At 42.9% G+C, this 16,446-nt stretch overlaps 1 long non-coding RNA gene across 1 annotated transcript; it reads right to left on the bottom strand.

The window, feature by feature from the left end:
• Window positions 1-931: 931 nt before the first annotated feature.
• LOC141568856 (uncharacterized) lies at window positions 932-16,446 on the bottom strand. Its single transcript, XR_012492090.1, has 2 exons — window positions 13,929-16,446; window positions 932-13,736 (listed from the first exon to the last, which is right to left on the bottom strand). It is a non-coding gene; the product is annotated as an uncharacterized LOC141568856 (long non-coding RNA).

Genomic DNA, 16,446 nt, shown 5'->3' on the forward strand with positions numbered 1-16,446 from the left:
ACAACTACTTGACTTGGAGCTGATGGGTCCTGGAAAAACAAACTTAAAATAAATAAAAGTTAAAAAAAAAATTAGCAAACTAATGCTAGCAATGATAAAAGAATCATGACCAAATTGAGTTTATCACAGGAACACAAGATTGTTTTAATGTTAGAAAACCAATTAATATAATTCACACTGATTAAAAGAGAAATACCATGTGCTCATCTCAGTAAATGAAAAAACTTTTGATAAACTTAAATATCCATTCACAATAAAAATAAATATAAAAAGAAATCCTTAGAAAGCTAGACGTAGAATTTCTGTAACCTCCTAAAGTGTATCCACAAAAAATTAACAGCAAAAATTTAATGGTGAAACCTTGAATGTTTTTCCTTTGAGATAAAGAAGAGTGCCCACTTATAACATTTACATTCAATACTGTATTGAAGAGAAGAGAAATAAAGGTATAAGGATTGGAAACAAGAAATAAAACTTTCATTTTGCATATGTATTACCAGCTACATGGAAAACAAAAATCTATAGAGAAATTATTAGTTTTAATAAGAGAGTTTAGCAAGGTTGCTTAATTTAAAAATCAATGTACAAGTCAAAGAATTTCTACAATCAGCAACAAATTAAAAATTAATTTTTAAAAAGAAATCATGCCAAAAATTGTAAAGTGAAATGAATAAATCTATAAAATAAAAGCTATGTAAGTGCTTTATGGAGGAAATTTTAAAACTCTTGAAAAACATTAAAGAAGATCTAAATAAATGGGGAGGATCACGGATACCTTTTAATTTTAATATACTACATTTCTTCCCAAATATTCAAAATTAACTCCTTGAAAAGACATATAAAAACAATTTTAATTTTTAATGTTTTTATTATATCCATTCAACTATTGCTGGCCCATCTACAGAGTAACCAGACAGAAACAATTATGATTAAATTCAGTCATGTTTACTATCTTGCCAATTTCGGTAGTAGGAATTACATAGCTGTGCACATATTTTTACAGATATTTATTTACACATTTTTTTGTTGTCATTGCAAGGGTACATTAGTCAAGACAGAGGGACGGGACGTATTGAACACTTTGTTAGATTGATTAATAACTTTCAAAAAAATTGCACAGATGGTAATATGGGCATCCTTTTGTATTTCTGTCATGGGCTCCTTCCTCGTGGGGGGCCAGCCCGATGAGAGGTATTTCATATGTTGAAGCCCTCACTCCCAATATAACTGTATTTGGAGATAGAACCTTTAAGAAGAGAATTAAAGTTAAATGAGGTCCTAAGGGTAGGGCCCTAATCCAATAGGACTGGTGACTTTATAAAAAGCGGAAGAGACGTCAGAGTGCTCTCTCTGTCCACACTCACACAAAGAAAAGGCCATGTGAGCATACAGCAAGAGGGCGCCATTTCCAGGCTGAGAAGAGGATCCTCACCAGGAACCAATACTCCTGGCACCTTGAGCTTGGACTTTCAGCCTCCAGAACTGTGAGAAAGTACATTTCCAAACCACCCAGTCTGTGGTAGTTTGTTTATGACAGCCCGAGCAGACTAATACAGCTAGCCCGTCAGTCACCAAGTCCTGTTGATTCTTCCTTTACAATTCTCCTTGCAACCATTGCTTCTTTTTCTTTACCCTTCCCACCACCGATATGGCTCAAGATAGTGTTCCCGGATGAATGCAGAGGACTCCCTTACCTCCTCTGGCTTTGTACTTTCTGATTCGCTTCTGATATTCCCAGCCACTGATTTTTACCTTACCCCATCCTGACTATCATCTCAAACATCTGCGACACTTGAATCAGACAACTGACATTTTCCTCTCGTACCAGCCCTCAGCTCCCTTTCTAGAACTCTCTGCTCTGAACCTCTCAGATGCAAGTTCTCTGACCTCTCCAGGTGAACTACAGTTTCTCTGATATGACTGCAGAAAGAAATCCAGTTCAGAGAAGCACTCAAGTGGCGGATGTGAGGACAGCCTTTTTCTACCTCTCCTGCCTCTCATTGCTGTCTTTCCTTAGCTCTGTACTCCCAGGCTTCTATTGCAGACAGCATCTTCCACATGGAGGAAGAGAGCACTGCCAGCAGCCTGAAGCCTAAATCATCCCCGTTTATCAGACTTCATGGGAAAACAAAGTTTCTTCCTTCTGGCATCCATATGTCAGATTCCAGGAAGGACTATAACTGGTCTTTCTTGGGTCAAGTGTCTGCTCACGAGTCAGTCACTCTGGCCAAGACAAAAGGGGATTCTATTAGGCCAGGGCTAAGGCACAATATGGTAGTTTGCAAGAGAAGCCCCTATTACCAGAAGAGGAAAGACATGTTGAACAGATCAAAGCAAATGCCTCCTCTCCCAGATGCCACCTGCTCTGCTGCAGCCCAGCACACAGGGCACCTTCCCCAGGGTCACCCTCCCTGATTTTGCGGCATCCCAGCAAGAGTCAATGGAACGGCACCTACCTAAATAGAGCCCAGCATCACATGCTGCCCTACACCTCCAGGGCCACAGGTAATCTATCCCAATAGATAATCCAGCAGAGAAGCATCTGAGCACTTCTTGGAACAATGGTGATATCTTTTTTTTCTACAATGATTCACACCAACTTGGCTGTGGGGTTTTACAAAGAAAGGAAAATCGACATTGACACCTCTGATGCAGAACTCTAAGTCCTTCCAGAACAACGCTGAGCCTCCATTTGACAGGAAGGATTTGGTTTGCCACACAAATGGGGAAAGTCTCCTGGCTTTACAAGGTAGGCTCATGCTGGATTAGAGCACAAAAATCTGCAGAAACTGTAACCAGGGAGATTCTTTGGATATGGTAAGCCAATGCTGGCAATGGGTAAGTGACCTGGGCACACAGGTACATTGTCGGTGGGTTGTAAACTAGTACAAGCCTTTCCAAGAGCAACTTGGCAATTGTGTCTTTAAAATGCCAATGCCCTTTGACACATAAACTTCATTTCCAAGAATCTATTCCAAGAATACAACACAAAATGCTGAAAACGCTTTACACAAAAAAAAGATGCTCACTGCGGTATTATTTGTAACAGTGACAGATTTAGAAATGACAAAGAAATGGTAAGATACATTAAGCCCTCCCCATGGGATATTTTTCAGCAATTAAAAATGATGTCTAGTCAGTTCACAGAAGACAAAATAGAAGTGGCTTTGAAAGGTTATTCAGCCTTTCCTACGAGAAAAATTTGTATTAAAACAAAATTGGAATACTATTTTTACCTTTCCATTTGTCAAAAATCAAAGACATTGTTAACACTGTATTAGCGATGGTATAGGGAAACAGGTAATTTTATATATTATTGGGTAGAGTTTAAACGGATACAACTCCTGCAGACGGCAGTCTGATGGTATCTATCAAAATGTAAAGTGTACATTTTAAAATGCATCTGCTGACCTAGCAACATTATCACGGCTAGTAATTTATCTTACAGTTATGACTAACACATGTGCGTGAAGGGAAACCTGTTTTGTTTTGTTTTTTCTTAATTATCAAGTGTACAAAACAATGTAATAGACATTTATACTCTTCACAAAGTGATAATCCCCCTCCTCCAATCTACTACCCCTCTGACATCGTATACAGCTGTTCCAGTTCCACTGACTCTAAGGAAACCTGTTTCTTGGAAGACTGTCTATAGGAATAAAAGAAAGGAACAGTCTTCCAGAGGAAACTGGAAAATACATTATGGTATATCCATGCAATATATATTGTTAGCTGTTAAAAAGAAGGAGCATGTCAAAACCATATGTGTGCTTGTGGGATGATTGCCAAGATATAGTAAGTGGAAAAGACAAGAAAGCAAGGTGAGAAACAATATGGCTGGTTTTCTACTATTTGCATAGAAAAGCTTATTTATGTTAAATAGGCACTTCTCTGAATACCTAAGAAAATGGTGACAACCATTCCTCTGGGGAAGGTGACTGGGGTTCAAGGGTGGGAATACCACCCTTTACTGTACACACTGCACTATTCAAATTTTTTAAAATCATGAGTATGTATTTCTTTCTCAAAAAAAACCCTAAATGAAATACATGGGCTATAAAAAGGATATCTATGTATGTTTATAGTCATATAAATACCTATATTATACTGTTAAGTGAAAAAAGATAATTTAAAAATTATTCATAATCGTATATTCACAATTATGTGAAAGGAGAAAAAAAATGTTTAGAGAAAAAAAAATTGGGAAACAAACAAGGAAATGTACCAAAATGTTAACCGTGGGACTCAGAGTGATTTATCTTTTGACTTTTTCTGTAGTTTCCAAGATGTCTTTAATAATCACATTTTACTCTTATGATAGAAAAAATAAACTTAAAAAAATTATGTTAAATTAAAATACAGTATCCATCTATCTTTATAGTCCAAATGCAGATGGTAAAATCAGGGAGACAAGAAGTTAACACACCACTGAAGTTCTTTTCAGCTCCATGATTCTGCATTAATGAAGTTTGTTATGGTTTCTTGACTCCTTTTTACTTTTTCCGGCTTGGCAACTGCTGCCAATAAAGACAAGACACAGTTCATAAATCAGCCAAAAGAAAAATATATTTATAATACCCAATACCAATGAATATGCAGTTGGATGAGCTTTATCAGACATTACTGCATTGCAAATTGATACCACCTTTTTGGAAAGCCATTTGGCAATATAAATCTGAAGCTATAAAAAGTGTTTATGCCCTATGACCTAGTTATTTGACTTCTGGAATCCTAAGGGAAAAACCTGAAATACTGGAGAACTTTATGTACAAAAGTCTTAATTAAGAGTGGTATGCAACCATAAAAATTTACTATTATGAATAGCATGTAGCAACATGGGAAAATGTTTACGACGCAGTGTAAAGTAAAAGAAAAAGAATACAGAATGGTGTATATCCTACAGTTACAACCACTTAATAAAATGCGGTGAAAAAGTCCTGGAAGGAAGTACACCAACATGTTCACAGCGCTTGTGTTCAGGTGGTGGGATCTTAGGGGAGTTTTTTGGGTTTTCTTCTTCTTTTCTCATTTCCAAAATACTTATAATGTATTCTTTAAAAAAAAAAATAATATGTTTATAAATATTTGAAAATTTGAAGTCTGGGCTGTTCCAAAGGAAATAATTACTGTCTGTATCACTATGTCTCTATTTCCCTTTAGTGAAAATAAAGCCCCATCTCATGTAATAACAACAGTCACGGATATTTATTGAGCAACCATTTTCTGCCAAGCTCTTATTTTAGTTTGATGAATCCAATGAAGTAAAAATTCTTATTAACATTTTGCAGGTGGGGAAAATGTAGGCTCGGACAGTCCCAATGACACAACTAAGAGGTGATGTTACCAGTTCCCCATCTACGTGCCGACACTTCAAAAGCCAATATGCAAAATATCAGAGTTTGGAGTAAGGCAAGGTTTATTGATAGAGATGGTGCAAGCTAGACAAGCATGGGGGCGACTTAGGGCTTCCACAAATCCTTGTGAAGAGAGCCCAGAATTCAGGCTTCTTTTAGGTCAAGGGAAGGGGGAATGAGCAGGGTGAAAGGTAACTGACAACCATAGGCATCTAGGCGCCAACAGGGATCCGAGGAAGAATCCAAAATCTCTAAATCTCTTTGTTCCTGGTTTGTTGACCCCTGCGGATCTGGTCTTGAGGCTACTGCAAATCTTTGATAAACAATCATTATTTTTGTACATATTTCCCCATCTCTTCAGGAGCGGTACCTTCCGGCAAGGGGCTGCTCTTCCAAAGCCTAAAGCAGAATTCCTCTAACGATTAGCATTATCTATAGCAAGAGCTATTTGCCAGAAGGCATCTGAAAAATGCAGGCTAGCATTAAGGTACAGTGATAGCATCAGGAGTCAAACCCAGGTCCTTCTCGCTTCAAACCCAGTTCTTTCCACTATTATCACAAAACTTCCCATGACAAGGAAAACCCACACACTCTGAGCCTAAGACAGCTGGCACCATTCCTGGCACTGCCACTGTCAAAAAAAAAGAAGCATCTGGGCAGCAGGTGAATGCAATAGGAAGTGGGCACCCAGGGCTGTCCTGGCTGGGTGGGGTCAGCTCTGTGTACACTCACACACCTGAGGCCCTGGGCTGGACGAGCTGGCGCTGTGCACAGAGACGGCCATGTGGCCTGGCCTATGGCCAGTACAGATGTCACATCCTCCTGCCAGCACTGACAGAGCTGGTGTTACCCTGCCAAAAGGCCTTAAGAAAAGCTGTTCAAGCTCTCTTTAAGGAATCCTGGTCTGGCGATGTGGGGAGATGACACTGCCTTCTCCATGGGAGAAAATTCCAACACCACCGGGCTTGGCAAGAGAAAGAGACTGAGCCCCAGAACCATAGGGCCCCAAACCCAGAGCGAAGGCTGAAGCTCTGTGCTGAGAGCTCCCAGAGGCTGAGCCAACAGTACAAGCAAGGGCGCAGACTCTCAGAAAAGCAGGAAGTCCAGGTCAGCCTGGAGGTGACCAAGCCAGAGATACTCAAGCCACAGGCCAAGTGAGACCTGAGTACAGACCTGAGACGTGGACACAGCTGAGTAGAAGACAAACCAGCTCAGAAGAAAGTTGTAGGATTTAAAGTGTTGGGGACCCTCATACACGCTAGTAGGACTATGGATGGACTCAAGCCTTTAGAAAAGAGTTTGGCATTATCTAGTACACACGTGTGCTATGACCCAGGAAATACTTCTACTTGTCATAACTTTACCTAGAGAAAATCTCCCAACATGCGGGCCCCAGAATATTCATGGAAGCATTGTTCATAAAAATTGCAAATAGCCCAAACACCCAGGGACATGAGAATGCATTAAAAATATATGTAGGCTATGAAAATGAATAAGCTACAACTTCATGAATGAATCCCATAAACACAATGTTGAATGAATAAAGCAAATCACAATATATACAGTGTGATTTCATTTAATAGAAATCCAAAAAAATCTCCAGACTAAACAATGTATTGATTAGGGACCAGAGCCTATCTGGTAAAACTATACAAGTGAGAGAATGACAAACACAAAATTTAGGATGATTATTTGCAAGGGGTGAGGGGAAAAGGTTGGAATTTGAAGGGAGTGCACAGAGGGGTTAAAAAGTATTGGAAACACTGCCCTAAGTTAGGTGCTGAGTACAAGGGTATTATCAATCTTTAAACTGACCCCATGCATTATATACACTCATGTGTGCATATATAAAACATTTCAAATTAAAAAAAAAACACAAACCTTAATTAAAATCTGAGTGGGGAGCCGCTGCTTGCTCAGTGGAGGCAGCCCAGCACTTGGCAGCCTGCCCAGCTCTGACCAGGCCCCACTGATTGTGAATGCCCCAAGAAGAGGGGTGGGGTACAGGCTCTGGTCAGCCTAGAGAAGGGAGTGTGGAGGAGGAAGGGCAGGACTGAAGTCAGAAGGATGAGTTCAAATCCCACCTTTGCCATTGACTGACTGCATGACCCTGGACAAGTAATTTAAATTCTCTGAGATTAAACGCCATCTGTAAAATGAGCATAAACTAAGCCTCTAGGCTTTTATCTCTGAATCCTTAGCACCTGGCACAGAAGAATCAATATACAAAGCTGAGGCCCAGAGGGTCCATGTGACTTGTCTAAAATCAAGCTAGTTGCAAGTAGGGCTGGGATTGGGACCAAGGATTCCTGAAACCTTGTCTTCTATACTATGCTGCCTTCATAGAGCTGATATTTAATGGACTTCTGTTTCTGGCAACAGGGCAGACAAGACACTCTGAACTACTTCCTGATGAAACATTAAAAACCCTGGAGAAAAATGTTTTCCATCCTGTAAAGACACCTAGTAAGCTGGCAAAAAGGGTTAAAAAGGCCAAAAAAGAAGGGAAAGCAGGAAGCCGGAGAGGATGTGGAAGTTGGCTTTCTCCCTGAGGAAATATGCCAAAGCCAAGTGGTCATGAGCTTTAGTTTTCAAGGCCTGGTCGAGTGCATGAGGGAGGAGACAAGCCCAAGCCCAGTCAAGGCGGAGATGCTAATGGAGGACTTCCTGTAAAGCTGGGCCCCATCTCCAGGACAAGAGAGGGCTAGAAATAAACTCGGGCTCCCCACAGAGGAGCAAAGAAAATTGCCCATGGTAAACACTGGAAGTGGGTGGAAAGAAAAAACACTTTTACCCTGAGAATTCTTTAAACACAAGCCAGCTCTTATATTTAAATTCACAGGTAGCGGGCAAAAAAAAGGCTTTCAGGGGGCAAGAAAGCTAGCCATAAGAGTAAGTGGCGGCAGAACACTCCAGGTAGGCAGAGGCAATAGCCAACTCAAAGGCCCTATGGCACAGTCATGCCTGGCATGTTCCAGGAACACAAGAAGGCCTAAGGGGCTGGAGTGGAGAGAGCCAAGGAGAAGTAGGAGGGGATGAAGTCACAGAAATAACAGAAGACCAGGTTGGGCAAGGCCTGGTGTGCTGTGGTAAAACCTTGCACTCTTCCTCTGAAATGCAGAGCCATGGGAGGAGTTTGAGTAGAGAAGTAAGATGACCTAACTGGCAAAAGGGGTTAAAAAGGATCCCTATTAAAGGGATCCCGCTGTGGTGATGGCTGCACAACAACGTGAAAGCCACTGAACTGTACGCATTAACATGATAAATTTTATGTTATCTATATTTTACCACAATTTTTAAAAGAATGATCACCCTGGCTGCTGTGCTAAGAATATGTGGAATGGAAGCTGGAAGAACAAACAGGAAGGCATTCCAGTAATCTTGGTGGAAAATGATGATGGAGCCAGCAAGGATGGTAGCAGGGTAAGGGATGAGGTTATATTTCAGATGTGTTGGAAGGAAGAGCCAAATAGTTTCCTGTCATTTGAGGTAAGGGATCAGAAAAGGGAAGACCGTGATGACTCTGAGATTTCTGGCCTGAGCAACTGGAGGGACAAAACTGCCATCGACTGAATAGGGAACAGATTTAGAGGAGAACAAAAGAAGTTTGGGAATTGCTGACTTGGAGACGTCTGTTAAACATTCAAGTGGAAATGTCAAGTACTGGTGAAGATATGGAGCAACTGGAACTTGCACACACTCCTAGGGGAGTGAAAATTGGAATGACCTTGGAAAACCCTTTGGCAGTATCTGTAAAGCTAAATGTATACATTATCTATGACCCTGCAATTCCATTCTAGGTATATGTCTAATAGCAATTTGTATTACTATTAGAAAGAGAGCTGAAAGCAGAATTCTTCATAATAACCCCAAAATGGACATAACCCATCAACAATAGATTAGATAAATGGTGATATAGTCACGACATATTGCCCAACAATGCAAACGTGCAAGCTACTGCTGCTATACAGTAATATGATGGATCTCACGTTATAGAACATAATCTCCACAGAGAGTAAGTCAGACAGAAAAAGGATATATAAGTCATGTGGCCAATTTAAAGTTCAAAAACAGGTAAAACTGGTGTTCAAACAAAACTTGTACATGAATGTTCGTGGCAGCACTATTCATGGCAGCCAAAAGGCAGCAACAACCCAAATGTCCATCAACTGGTGGATGGGTAAAGAAATGTGGTACAGCCATACACTGGACTATTACTCAGCCATAAAAAGAATGAAGTTTAAATATATGGCGATGGAAGGAGAGGTGACTTCGGGTAGTAAGCACACAATGTGATATACAGATAATGTAGTATAGAATTGTACACTTGAAACCTATGCAATTTTACTAACCATTGTCACTCCAATAAAATTAAAAAAAAGAAAAAAGAATAAAGTACTGACACATGCTACCATATGGATGAACCTTGGAAACGTTATGCTAAGTGAAATAAGCCAGTCACAAAAGGCAACACATGGTATGATTCCATTTATGTGAAATGTCCAAAATAGGCAAGTCCACAGAAACAAAAGGCAGAGTAATGGCTGCCAGGGACTGATGAGAATGTGGAATGAGAAAGTGAATGCTAATGAGTACAGGGTTTCCTTCTGAAGTGATGAAAAAGTTCTGGAACTAGGTAATGGTGATGGTTGCACAACACGGTGCATGTACTAAACACCACTGAATTGTATGCTTTCAAATGGTCAAAATAGGAAATTTTATTTTATATGTATTTTACTACAATAAAGCTAAAAATACAAAACTAATCTATGTTTATAAGTCAGGATAGTGGTTACCTTGGAGTGTAGAGAGAGGTCAGTGACTGAGAGGCAGACAGAGCTTCTGGGGTGCTGGTAATATTCCTTTTTTTTTTTTTTTTTTTAACCTGGATAGTAGTTACATGAGTGTGTTTGTTTTGTAAAGATTCGTTGCGCTAGAAGAGACAACTATAGACAATTCTTTCACGGAATTTTGTTGCAAAATGGAGCTGAGAAAGTGGGCAGGAGCTAGAGGCAGAAGTGAAATGCAGGGAGGGTTCTTTTCAGATGGGAGAAATGATAGTGGTTTTTGTGCAAGGGAGAATGATCTAGTAGAGAGGGGGAAACAGATGGTGTCGGAAAGGTAGCAGAGAAGTGCTTCAGTGGTCCTCGAGTAAGGGAGAGACTGAATGCATGGGTAGGGGATCTGTAGTTAGCCCATCTAATAAGGAGGGGGAAGCTGATCACATGGGTGCTGGTGGGTGGGTAGCTAATGGATAGTCTGTGGAAGTTCACTCCTGGTTGGTTTACTACCAGGTTTTTTGCCCCCAATTTACCAGTGAATAATCTGAGACTTGAAGAAGAGAGGATTGCTCACGCTCACACAGCTGGAGCCAGGAGTGGAACCTAGGGCTTCCGGACTCCAGGGCCACAATGCCAAGCTGCCCAAGGGCCTCAAGGTCACCTCTGCACTGAGTAAAGGAGCACTCACTTTCTATCACTTTCCCCGAAACTATTTCTCAAACTTTTAGGCGTAGCCCCCTAGGCTTCTCAAGATTCTGAGATTTGAGGAACAAGTCTGTTCTCATTTTACCGCCTTATCACATGAAGGATACACCTTATCACACGAAGGACTGTAATTACATTCCTCCACAGACTCCATCTTTCCAGGCTGAAGAATCCTAATGGGGGAGCTTGCCCTGATGGTAAAAGCCCTTCATCTCTCCATTGTCTGGCCCTTTTCCAGTTCTATTACGTCTTTCTTGGAATGCAGAGGCCACAGCAACACAAACCACAGTGGCTTCCATTTTGAAAAGGCTTTTGCAGGGACAAGGGCCTCATTTATATATTCACACTGATGGTCAGCAAGGCTGCGGCTTGCCCAAGGTCACACAGAGTGAAAACAATAGAGCCCAGCAGTGGAGAATTCCAGTCGCTGTGATCTCTGCCCCACACCCAACTGACTGCCTGTATGCAGGGCTCCAGATGGGCACATGTATTCGTCAGGGTGCATTCAGCAGCAAGCAACAGGGAAGAAGTCATGTCAAACTGTCTCCAACCAATGAGGAGGACCCATCGAAGGACATAACTGGAAGTCCTGAAGCCGGCAGGCTTCCAGGTTGGAGATAGGGGTTCAATGGTGTCATCATGGTCCCAATTTCATTGTGTCTTGCCATCTACAAAGGCTGTAGTGGGTTGAATATTGAATGGCAGTTCCCCTGCCACGGTCCCCCTAAAAAAGATACGTCTCCCTCCTAACCCCTGGAACCTGTGAATGTGACCTTATTTGGAAAAAGGGTCTTTGCAGATGTAATTAAGGATCTTGTGATCTTGAGATCATTCTAAGTTATCTGTGTGCACCCTAAATCCAACGACAAGTATTCCTATAAAAGACAGAAGAGGAGACAGCCACAGAGAGACAAGCCTTGTGAAGACGAGGCAGTGACTAGGGGAAGCAGCTATAACACAAGCCAAGGATGGCCAGCAGTCACCAGAAGCTCAAAGAGTCAAGGACCAGAATCTCCCATAGAGCTTTGGGAGGGAGACTCTCCCATAGAGCCCTGCTGATAACTTGGTTTGGAACTTCTGCACTCCAAAACTGTGAGAAAACTAATTTTTGTTGTCTTAAGCCACCAAATTCATAGTAATTTGTTAGGCAGACCTAGGAGACTAATACAGAGGACAAGAAATACAGTTATTAGGTCAACTTAGGCCTGAACCCCATCCCCTGCCCCTATGTCCAGGGTGGGGCTAGCTTTTCGCAAGGTCCACAAGCTGTACAAGAAAGGGGTGGTCATCAAGAGGAGGGAAATGGATGTCGGAGAGGCAACCAGAGTGTCCACCCCAGACACCCTGTTCTAGAAAGGTACCGTATCCTGACCATCTGCTCTCTGAGAGAGGAGAGCAAAGGGAAGACAGAGGCTACCTGAAAGGTGGGACCCTCACATGTCCAAGGTGCAGAGCTACACAGCCCTGGTGCATCCCCCAAACCCTGAGAACAAAGCTGAATATCTGGAACATGGAACACCTTGAAACAGTAAGTGTGAAAGTTCTTATGAACTCGAAAGATTCACACTTAAAAGACCATTCCATCCACCTCGTTGTCCAAGCCACGATGGACCTCAAGTTCATCCCAGACTCCTTCCTCTCCTTCACCCTTCCCTGTAGGCATGCTGTCCCCACTCTTGCCAGCTCTACCTTCTATACACAGTTCCAGTCTGTCTGTCTCCCTCCATCTCCTGTGCTATTACCCTAGTTTAGTTCACCATCTCTGACTAGATTACAATCCCCACACCGGCCTTCCTGGCTTCAGTCTCAGCTTCTTCCCACCACTCTCCACCAGGAAATAGAAGGATCTTCTGAAAATGAAAATCTGCCCGTGTCACATTCCTGCTAAAAACTCTTCAAGCCCCTTCATAGCTTTCGAGGTCCCTTGCTTACCTGACTTCCTCCCTCACCTGGTCCTGCACCAGTTCCCCAAATATGCAAGTCCTCTCACACCTGGAGGCCTTTGTACCCACAGCGCCCTTGGCCTGGGTGATCCTCCACCACCCCTTTCCTGGCCAAGTCCTATAGGACTCAGCTTCAAGACTGTCTCCTCTGAGGGGTTTCCTTGACTTCTTACCCCTCCTTTGGGGTTCCCACCGCACCCTGGGCTTATGGAGTTCTCTTGTGGGGCTTCTCTTGTCTGCCATCACCTTCCCCCTAGACTCGGAGCTCCCTGAAAGCAGGAACCAGGTTCTCCACCTCTCCATGCTGAGTACACAGTTTATAGCAGATATTCAGAAACAAATTGATGAAGAAAGATCAAACCTACACTGATTCCCTTGCTTTTTCTAAAACAAAATTCATCCTCCACTTTTGTTAAATCTGGAGGTCTCCTGCCCCAGTAGAGCGAGCATACTAGCCCAAGAGCTTGCCATCAGATGACTTGGATGACATCTTACCTTTGTGACCTTTGGCCGGTTACCTTACCTCCCTCGGCCTCCATGTCTTTCTATACAATTAGAATTATAAGCCTTACTTCATAAGAAAAACCACCTAACATATCATCTGGCAGAGACGTGCAACACAACGTATTTTACTTTCCTTTGCTCATATGCACACTTTGGTTGAAGTCAGCAAGCGTCTACTAAACACTTACTGAGCCAGACTATTGGGTAGGTATTGACTGGTAACAATGAGGACCCTTATCCTAGATTTCACAGTAACCTTTTCTGAGAAAATTCAAATGTGAAATCAAAAGTAAATCCTACTCACGAATTCACAGGTGAATTTGGCAACCAGCAGGAAGCCCATTAACAGGAAGGCCACCCTGAGCCAGCTCAGCTTCTCCTCCAGGGCCCCTCACTCTTTCCTGGGCTCACACAGGAGACAGCAGTCAATAGGTCTTTACTGCCACCTGCTGGAGGAACAGAATAAGGCCACAGGCAGCAGCCAGAAATTCTGGCGCCTGCTGAGTTGCCAAACACATGGCCCTAACTTATATCTGCCACATTTGTTCAACAGCTAATGAGAAGTTGTCAGAGGAAATTGCTTTTGAAATCAAAATCACCTCATCAGAAAAAAGAAAAAGAAAAAGGAAAACCAACTGTACCTTGCAATGGTCAGAAAGTGGAAGCGGGCCTCCTGGGAATGACCGGAGAACACTGTAAGGTGGATAGAAATACCACCTTCTGAAACCATGGCTGTGTTTTAGTTCCCGGGCCATCATCAAGTAAAATTCTGGTAGAATTCTCCAAATCTTGGTACCTTGGAACCGAACTGAACATAAACACCTGCAGGGTCTCACTCAGTCCCGGAACAGCTCAGTAGAAACTGCCGGAAGCAGGGAGGCCTTTCTTTCCAAAGGCCTTGGCTTTGCAGCCAGACTCGCTAAATCAACAAAGCGGGAGCCAGCCTTGCCGCATGCCTTCCTGTTAAACCCTCCAACATCTCCCTGGCCTGCCACACTCACACACATGTGCGTGCACACACACACACAGTCCTCTAGCTTCAGCATTCTGTTACTTGGGAGGGAATCTGCTCTGGGAGAACTGGGAGGCAGAATCCATATGGGCTACAGCCAGGATTTGGGGTGCTTTTTTAATTTTTTCTCTGTTCTCCAGATTCCAACCATCCTGTGAAAGTTGGGCCCAAGAAAGCAAACTCCGGAACACCAAGGGCAGTGCAGTTGCCAAGACGTTTACTTAGCCAATGAGTGTGCTTCCGTCTCCCTGGAATACAGGCTCAGATTTCCTCAGGGCAGCGGAGCTTTGCTGAGTCCAGCCAGTTGCTTCTGGGCATAAAGAGTGGTTTTTGCAGCCTCTACAGGGAACCCACCAGCCACTCAGGCACCTGAGAACAAAACTTGGGGAAGTACCACCCACCATACCCTCCTAGGGTCTCAGGATGACCAAACCAGTCCCCACTGTAAACATAGCACCAAACTCATTTAGGGGTGGGATAAAAGGGCTCATTTCTCCCAGAATTTCCCACAGGGAAGAGAGGTATAACAGACAGAAACACGCTGGAGCCATCGAAAATACACAAAATTACCTAGACAAATTGTGAATGGCACGATTCTGCTTCTTCAGCCACAGTACAAACATTGCAAGTGTTTCATCCAGATAGAAAATAAAAACAAAGAAAACATAGTCAGCAGTCTGATATTAATCAACCCATGATAATACTTTAAATACATCACCTTTATCTAGCTGATGATGTCTGGCCCCCAGCCTCCAGCAGTAACTTGTTCTCCTCCAGGATTCTGTTAACTTCCCATCTCTTATATCTTGGGGGTTCAAGAAACAAGTGTCATTTTCCCTGACCATCCCAATTTCTGACCCTGAGCTTCCTTCCGGGACTTCTGGGGTTCTCCTCACTTCCTCATGCAGCTCCAAAACAAGTGGGGGGTGGGCATCAGGTCATCCAATGTCTGTCTTCCAAAAGTCCTCCCTGTGCCATGCCCCCTCTGCGTCCATCAGGTTTTCTGCAGGCTCAGGCAAGGGCATCTTTTGCAAGACGGTCTTGACTACCTAGAAGCACCAACATCTATCACTCTCTGAGGACTTGACTTCCCAGGGACAAACCAGGAAGCAGGGCTCACATTCCATCTGCTCTTAGCACACCCCGATCTCTCACGTCTCCGAATCTATCTTCTCACAACCCAAAGATCTTTTTTTTTTTTTTTTTTTGAGGGGGCCTGGGGAAAATTCTTGCCCTATTTCTTCAAGAAACATAATCTGTTGGTTCAAAATCCCCTTGCCTCTTTATCCCACTCCCCCCAAAAAATCTCTTTTTGTGAAACAAAAGCTAGAAATACTTCTTGGCTGTTTTTAACCCTTCCTTTGACGCTTAAGCATCCCACTAAGACAAAGAGCAGAGGGCCAACTGCCTGCTCTCACGGAGAGAGGGCATGAGAGAAACCAGTGTGTATCTCAAATGTCATCCAGCCACACTTGATAAACACATTTTTACTCTTTCACACAAGATTTTTGCTGTGGTCAGTTGTGATTTCTTTCTTGGTAAATGATATTAGTCGAAAGTAATGTCAGAATAAGTTTCTCTTTTGTTCCTCCCTTAGTACCTCTATTTCTCCAGCAGCCTCTGTCCACATCTGTTCCTCCATTCCCTCCTTTTTTCTCCCATCACTGCTACTTCCAAGCCTGGCTCACACAGTCGGAGAAGCTGGCCAGAAGCCACCATTGCCCACCCCGTCAAGAGAAACAAGTAGAGCCAAAGGCAGCAGCTCAGGAGGCCACACACATCCCTAAAACGGTGTTAGCCTGCAACGCCCATGCCCCTTATCCCTGCACCTGGCCCATGTGATCACTTTCTAACTCCCACATCCAAAACTACCGTTTTTAGCCATCATCTGACTTGGCTTCTACCAAAGATGGCCACTCCTTCTTCCTTAAAACTCTCTTTTTAGATCTGGCTTGAGCAGCACTCCCCTGGTTGTCGTCCTCCACTGCCACAGCCTGCCCTTGGGATCTGATCCTTCCATCTAGCCTCTGATTGCTAACGCTCCCCAAGTTTCTGTCCTCAGCCCTCTTCTCACTTTACATGCCCTCAGTGAACAATCTCAACCCCTCTCAATTTTGCAAGTCCTACCAAAATCTCAAAAAATTCCC

Source organism: Rhinolophus sinicus, linkage group LG15 (genome assembly GCF_036562045.2).
Source record: "Rhinolophus sinicus isolate RSC01 linkage group LG15, ASM3656204v1, whole genome shotgun sequence".
Lineage (NCBI taxonomy): Eukaryota > Metazoa > Chordata > Mammalia > Chiroptera > Rhinolophidae > Rhinolophus > Rhinolophus sinicus.